Genomic DNA, 8,669 nt, shown 5'->3' on the forward strand with positions numbered 1-8,669 from the left:
GGGGGAAAACTGTACCAGCCCGAAAATCGAACTCTGAATTTTATTTGCAAAATTTGGGAGAAAATTAGAAAAAAATGTAAAACAAATTAAATTTAAAAGTAATTTATTTGGGAATTAAAATATTATTTAAAAAATTAAAATAAATTAAGAAAATATTTTAATGTATATATATTAAAACTTGTAATTAGTAAAACAAAATAAATTTTAGAAAAATAATTAGGAGATATTAAAATCAATAAAGTAATAAAATTAAATTAGAAAGAAAGTTAGAAAATTAATTGACTTAAAAATTGATTAGAAAATATTAAATTTTGTAAATTAATTAAACTAAATATTACAAAATATATATAAGAACAAAAAAAAAAGAAAAAAAACAACAAATTAGAATTAAAAATTCACTATAATGGAAAGAACCAATCAAATAAGAGAGGGTGCATGTGAGATTAAAACATGGGAAAAAAATTAGGAAATGTGAGGCCACATGGCCACCATGCACATGAATGGGAAGATTCCCTCCCACTCCTAGATTGCCACATCATCTAATTAAACCACCTCATCATCCTTATCCCTTCCCCCATCATATAAATACAAAACAAAACATTTTTCTCTCTCTTTCAATCCATCAAATGAAAGGATAAAAAGAGAAGAAAATAAGAATAGGGAGGAGAGGGAGAGACAAGAGAGGAAGAGAGAGAGAGAGCATTGAGATGATTGGCATGACAGAGGGAAGAAAAAGAAGAAAAAGATTTGAGAGGGGACACTGCTACTGGCCTAACCACCGTGTGGCCGTCCCTCTCATGTAAGTTCTTCTTCCGAACGTCCAAATGTGAGTTCTTTTTCTTCTTTAGTGATTCTCTTCCTAAATAGTTTAGAGTGGCATGCATGATATTTAAAATAAATACATTTTTGGTTTGCTTTATTTTAAATAAAAAGCACATTGATTAATTTACCCATGTATTATCTATCTATTTTATCCATCTCGATCAGCGTTACAAATAAGTTGGAAAAAATCCAATGTAGATTTATTTGGGGTAATGAGGAGGGAAGTAGAAAATACCATCTATTAGGTGGGAGCAGGTGAAGAAATTGGTTTGTTAGGGGGGGCTGGCTTTGAGGTCCATTAGGGAGTTAAATTGTGCATTTCAAAAGAAATGGTTATAGAGGCCGTTTGTTGAAGAGGGGAGGATGTGGATGAAGTTATTGAGGTCGAGGTGGGGTAATTGGGAGAAGGAAAGAGGTAGGAGGGGAAGATTTAGAGTGCATGGAATGAGCCTATGGAAGAAAATTTGTGATGACAATGGTTCCTTTATGGATTATGTTAGGTGGCAGCTGTGGAATGAGGGAGATATCAGTTTCTAGCATGATGAATGGATGAGTTGTTACAAACTTAAAGATTTCTATCCTAGAATTTATGAAATTGCTTGTGATAAAGAGGCCAAGTTGAGTAATAATTGTGTTAAGGTGGGGGAGGGGTGGATTTGGGATGTAAAGATTATTAGAAATTTGCAGGATTGTGAAATTAATGAGTTTTGTAATTTGTTACGGTGCCTTAACAGTAGAAAACTAAATGATACCAGAGATATGAAAGTGGAAACTTGATGAGAGGAAAGGCTTTTGAGTGAGGTCTATGTACATGATACTGTGTAAAAGGGATAACTGCAGTTTAGCAACGGTGCACCCTTCAAATAGATTTGGAAGAGTAGAGCTCCGCCAAGAGTGGCTTTTTTTAATGGAAAGCTGTGAAAGACAGCATTTTGACTATCGATACGCTTAAAAAAAGAGGAATCATTATGGTTAACACATGTTACTTATGCAAATCGGATGAAGAAACTTGTAACCACTAACTGTTACAGTGCTCGAAGACCCATAGCTTATGGATTTCTGTGTTAGGGCTATTGGGGTTGAATTAGGTTTTGGCTGAGAATGTGAATAGTGAATTATGGTCTTGGGTGGATTTTTGTAAAAAGAATAGGCATTTTTTATTTCTAATTTCACTTACTATTTTTTGGGTTGTGTGGAAGGAAAGGAACGCGAGAGCATTTGAGGACATTGAGACTAACTTTACATTTGTTAAAGATAGATGGATACAGACTTTTGGATCTATTTTGTTAAGTCATGATATCAATGATTAGGAGGATCTTGGGATGGTCATGGACCATTTAATTGATCTGTAACTAGTTGGTGTACTTTGGTGATACCCCCTTAATATCTTTGTGAATAATATTTCTTCTTTTTTCTTTCAAAAAAAAAGTGAGAGGATGATAAAAATTAAGTTACATCCATATATATATGTATATATATTTATCTATGATATATATATGGTGTATATATATTTATAAATATTGTGCATACGAGATATACATATATAAATTATAATGAATATGTGAAAATAAATTTATTTGCATGAATTTGATATAAATGTATGAAGGGAAACAAAAATATATATATGTAAATATATAAATATATTGTGTATGTATATTTTTCATGCATTATGTATAAATATATATATACATATAATTATGTATAAATAAATGCATGTATGAGTATATATGATTAAAATAATATTTTATATGCATGTATAATCCTTATGTTTTAATACGTATTTATATATGTAAACAATAATGTATGAAGGCATATATATATATTTAAATAACAATAATAAATTTTATAATCATAGTCATAAAATTTACAATATGGTGTAAGTTATAAGAGTAGAAGAATATGATAAATAAATAAATTTAGATAAAAAAAGGGTGTACTATAAATATATATATGTATGCATGGTGTATTTGTGTTTAATATAATAATATATGTATGTATAGTTTATATATGGTGTATTTGTGCTTAATATAATAATATATGTATGTATAGTTTATATATATATATAAATGAGTTTAAATGATGATAAGTATGATTAACACAATATATAAATATATGTCATAAAAATAAATGATAATGAAGGGAGATTTATATATATATATAAGTAATGTTATAAGTTTTATAATTATAATTATATAATTGTATGTTATAATATAAATTTTTAAAAAATAATATGATACATATATAAATATGTCATAATAAATGAATATGTGTTATGTGTATATAAATATATAAGCATATGTATGTGTACGTGTATATATATATATGGACGAGAAGAATAAAAAAATTAAAATTTAAGAATTAGGTAAATTATGATAGTTAGTAGAGTTGAATTTAATTGAATATAAAATTACAGAGAATTCAAATTGATTGAATAAATAATTAATAAGAATTAAATTTGATTTGATAAGTAATTGATAACTAGACTAATTAGCCATAATCTATAGTACATAGGTAAAGGTAATTTAAAATACTAAAAGGAATAAATTTTGGAAATCATTTTGATTTAATAAATATGTAAATAAATTAATAAATTTTGTTATGAATAAAATAGATGATATGAGAAAATAATTTAAGAAAATAGGAAAAGAATATTTGTAATGATTTCTTTTAGAATTGAATAAATAATAGGTAAAATAAATTAAAGAAATTATTAATTAATTAAAGCAAGATTAATATAAAATGATAAGAAAGTATTATTTACGAAATTATGTAATTAATCAAATAGATAAAACAAAGAAAAGTTAAATTGAATAATTGCCTTAGTAACTTGAATAGTTGTAGAAATGAGATGAGCATGTAATATGATTGCATGAAACTCTTGGGTTCACCGCTAACCCGAGAGGGTTTAGTTGCTATGCATGTTTTTGCTAATATTTGAATGGTGTTTAGAACTCAAATCGGAATTCTTTAACTCCAAAGTTTGTAAATATATTTAGTAGCTATCCCAAAGCCACATTCGCATGTTTTTAAAAATGTTTTCAAATGAAAACCTAATTAAGTTTGGAGTAAGGTTTATAAAATTAAGGAATCAACATTGATAATCAAGTAGTTGGAAGAAATAGGAAAATGGTGATACTTAATGTTTTAATTTGTCATTTGCTTGTTGCTTGATTGTTGAATGAAGATTGCATGTTTTAAATACTGTATAATAGTTGATGATATGATGAGTTAAATAGTTTGAGTAGAATATTAATAATAATGCATATTCACCAATAAAATTATGAACACATAAAATAACTCTCACAAATAAAATAAGATCAACAAAAAAATACACATTCCTCCACCTTGGCGGATGAAGCCAAGAGAGGAAGCAGATTTGAACAATTGGCGTGATGTGCAACGATCCTACAGAGGAGAGAAGTGTGCAATGTGTGCAGTCGGAAAAAAGGGACTTCGGGTGTGGCAGTTTCGCAGAACAGAGGAATCCAATGCGGTGGCAATGGTGGACATGGCAGGGGAAAGAGGAAACAACCAAAGGGAAGAAGAGGGAAAAAAAAAAGAAGTAGAAAAAGAGAAACAAAGAAAAACAAAGAAAAGAGAAAAAAAGAAAAAAAAAGAAAAAAAGAAGAAAAGAAAAGAAAAGAAAAGAAAAGGAAAGAAAAAAAAGAAAAAAAAAAGATGGAAAAAAAGGGAAAAAAAAAGAGATGAAAAAGAAAAAAAGGAAAAGAAACAAAAAAAAAAGAGAGAAGGAAAAAAAAAGAGAAGAAAAAGGCAGGGCATGGCTTGATCTACTGTTGGATCGAGCGGAGGTGCGTACTAATCACGGTGGCACGTACGTTAGTGCGTGACTATTCCGGTGACGCACATGGTGGTGTGTGGTGGCTCCAGTATTCGGGGACCCCAAATTTGAAGGTAAAATCATTTGCCTTTTATTTCGTAGCATTTCGATTGTGAACGAGGAAAACATTGGAGCGGTAGACGAGAGGTGGAGAGAATTGCAACCTGATACCATTTTGGGTTACCGTGTTGATGACCATGGGGTTCATGCTAAGCCAACCGCTTCCTACAACGAAGTGGGGTGTATCTCTTTTTGGAATCCCAAACCCGTTGAAGGTGAAAAACCCATATATTTGTGTTAATTCATTAAGTTAGATTTAGAATTAATTTTAGGTAAGTTGAGTAATTAGACTTAGAAATCTAGGTGAGTTATTAGTAATTATAAAATTATTTCAATAAAAAGAAAGGTATCTAATAATCGATATATAGCTTCACGTAGGCCATGGAATTGGGGAGAGCGTAAAGGAGCATAAATCGATGCCTTAGTCATCCGAGAAGGTAAGTATATCTAGTAGCTATCCCGAAGCCACATTTGCATGTTTTCAAAAATGTTTTCGAGCAAAAACCTAACTAAGTTTTAAGTAAGGTTTATAAAATTGAGGAATCAGGATTGATAATCAAGTAAGTGAAAGAAATTGAAAAATGGTGATACTGAATATTTTGCTTGTTGCTTGATTGTTGAATGAATATTGCATGTTTTAAATACTATATGGTTGATGGTTGATGGTTGATGGTATGATGAGTTGAATAGTCTGAGTAAAAAATTAATAATAGTGCAAATTCACCAATAAGATCATGAACATATAAAATGAATCTAACAAATAAAATAAGATTAACGAAAAAAATACATATTCTTATATCAAATTAGGGATTCTAAATAAAACTAATAAAACTAAAAACTAAAAATAATTAAAACATTAAAACATGAATAATAAACAAAAAAATAACTAAATTGTAGCGCTCGGACCGAGAAGAAGAAAAAAAAAAAAAAAAAAAAAAGAGAAAAGCCACGTCGGCAGCCCGGTCAGCAGTCCCGGCCAACCGGGGCCTGCCACGTGGTAAGACCACGTCACTCCGGAACGGGCCACGTTGGCGATCTGCGTGGGCACGATCGGACGGCCCAGATCAATCGCGCGATCGGACGGCCCAGATGCAATCGCACGGACGGCCCAGATTCAATAAAAAACGAACGGCTCAGATTAAAACAAAATGGACGGCTGAGATCAAAAGGCTAGGGGTTATAAATAGAACCCCCACACCAGACCACAAACCCTAGCCGCCTGCCGCTCGCCGGAGAAGACGAACCAGAGGCCGACCGCCGCCACCCGCCGCCGCACCGGAGAAATTTCCGACCGCCGATCGAGGTAAATTTCATACCCCCGACTCGTTTTTCTACGTTGATTCCTCCTTTGGCCAAATCGAAGCCAAAATCCCGGCCAAACAGCCGGAATACGCGGCCGAAGACCAGCGGCGCCGCCGCGCCCCCTCTCGGTTTTTGCCTCCGACGAGGCCCTTCCCGGCCTCCGTGTGATGTAATTTTTATATCACCGTGATCACCATTCTTTTCTCTACAGGTTGACCAGAGCCGAATCACCAAACCACGAACCTCGCCGGAGAGCCGCCGCACCCGAGAGCGTCACCGCCGGTAAGCTCCGTTTCTCCGTGATTTTTTGGCCCCCCGAGGGCCCTAGGGTTGTTTTCTCGCAGGGACCGATGCGAGTGTGGCCGATTTCGGCCGGAAACGGCCGAAAACAGCCAACCCGAGGCGAATCGCCGCCGCTTGCGGCGGCGCCGTCGCCAGAGCACGGCGGAGCCGCCGTGCCGGAGTTGCGATATTGGCCAAAAAGGGGCCTTGAGCCTAATTTGCGATTTTTTGGAACACGTGCAGGTACCGTTAGTGTGTTTCAGTTCTCCGGGAAAAAATTCAGGGAAAATTAGGGATGGCCTGTAGGCGCACTGTGAATCGTATTCGGATCCCGAAAACAAGTAAGGATCGCTCACCCTATTTTTCTATCACGGTATTAAAGTTCAAAATGATAAAACGGTATTTCTTGAATTAACGCATGTGTGAAATTGCTTAAGGTTGCTAATGGAGCCCGAGTCTAGTGTGATTGATGATTTACTGTTATTTGGCCTGTTTTACAGCTTTAAATGCATTATGAGGTTTGATGTGTTCATTTTATAGTTTCGAGTGCATATATTACTGTTTTATTAATTATGGGTTGAATGACTGAAGAACTGATACTGTATGTTGTCTGTTTGGCATGAATTACGATTTGCTTGTTTAAATGTGAATTGATGATGCTTATTGAGGAAAAGGAAAATGAAACATTGTGTAGACCGATAATTGTATGATGGGGTCAGCCTGACTAGATATCTTGGGAGATGGTGGCCGGACCGGGTCCGTAGGGAACCCTACCGGGATTGTGGTCTCACATGCCGGACGGGGTATGGAGATCTTATGGTCTTGGCGCCCATACCGGACGGGGTATGGGGACGGCCCGTTTCACCCTCATACCGGACGGGGTATTGAGGTTTATGGTTTTGGCGCCCATACCGGATGGGGTATGGGGACAGCCCGTTTCACCCTCATACCGGACGGGGTATTGAGGTTTATGGTTTTGGCGCCCATACCGGACGGGGTATGGGGACGGCCCGTTTCACCCTCATACCGGACGGGGTATTGAGGTTTATGGTTTTGGCGCCCATACCGGACGGGGTATGGGGACGGCCCGTTTCACCCTCATACCGGACGGGGTATTGAGGTTTATGATTTTGGCGCCCATACCGGATGGGGTATGGGGACGGCCCTGGAAACTGATTATGAATGTTAAAGGTTAACGGGTAGCGGGACCCCTAGGGACCCCCATGGATACTAGTAGGCTGGTAAATGAGAAAATGATATGTTGTATAATGATTGAATTACAAAAGGCGTGATAAGTGCTATGTTTTACAGCTTATATTATTCCATGATTGTGATAATGTTATTGTTTTCTTATATTGTTTCATGAATTCCACCGAGGTAAGTGGATGGTAAAGGTTTTATCATAAATAAAAGGATTTGTTGTAAATCATGCTCCATTGGTCTTTTGTGTTTTTCTACCCACCTTTACCTCCGTGACGGTGAGATATCGTGATGTTCTTACTGGGTTAGTGTAGTTCACTCCTTATTTAACCATTTCAGATCAGGAAGACATGGTTCCCGAGCCCGTTCCGCAGGAGGACGACGAAGGGGATGCCTAGAGACTCTGTAGTCATACTCATAGTTTTATTTTCGAGTTTCTCTTTTAGTTAGTTTAATCTTTTATATTTTAAGTACGTTTTTGGTTTTTGTGTAAGGGATGTTAACTGAAATTTTGATCTCGCTTCCGCATTTTATGTGTTTAAATACTCATTTCATTTTTTCACATTTCCGGGGCTGTTACATAAATAAATTACAATAAACAGAAAAGTGTATGATTAAAGGGAGTTAGTGAGTTCTATAAGGATGAAAAAAAGACAAATTGAAAGAATTAAAATAGTGTGAGATATAGAGTATGGTTAACTAAGAAAGTGTACAAAGTCTCTAGAAAATATAATTAGTTTGTTAGAAAAAAAAAATAATATTAATCTTAACTAGAATAATAAGAAAAATAAAACAAAACAAAAACTTGGAAGAAGCAAAAATTTAGAGATAACCCGTTTAAGATTGATAATGTTGAAATTCAGCGGTATGGTGAACCTTATCCTTGGGTGGATGAAAATCCTTTTAGACATGGTTGGGGTGTGTGTTATGTTTTGGGTCACTTGGCAAGGGACTGTTTTGACCATCGTGTGTGTTTTGGTTGTATGTCCATCCCCTTGTGATAGTGGGAATCCTGATCCCATAGTGGTACCAATTGAATAACAGATACACCCATTCTATCTCAAAGAAAATTCTAAAACTTTAATAACTTTAATTTGATGATTTGTGTTAGAGCAAATCGAGAATCGGGGATACCCGTTGAGGGGTTACGGATGTCTCAATTTGG

At 35.0% G+C, this 8,669-nt stretch overlaps 1 long non-coding RNA gene across 1 annotated transcript; it reads left to right on the top strand.

Annotated features, from left to right (window-relative positions):
* Positions 1-443: 443 nt before the first annotated feature.
* Positions 444-8,068, top strand: LOC148240160 (uncharacterized). Its single transcript, XR_015816301.1, has 2 exons — positions 444-826; positions 7,844-8,068. It is a non-coding gene; the product is annotated as an uncharacterized LOC148240160 (long non-coding RNA).
* Positions 8,069-8,669: the final 601 nt, after the last annotated feature.

This window comes from Carica papaya, chromosome 9 (assembly GCF_054855325.1).
Source record: "Carica papaya isolate Zhongbai chromosome 9, ASM5485532v1, whole genome shotgun sequence".
NCBI lineage: Eukaryota > Viridiplantae > Streptophyta > Magnoliopsida > Brassicales > Caricaceae > Carica > Carica papaya.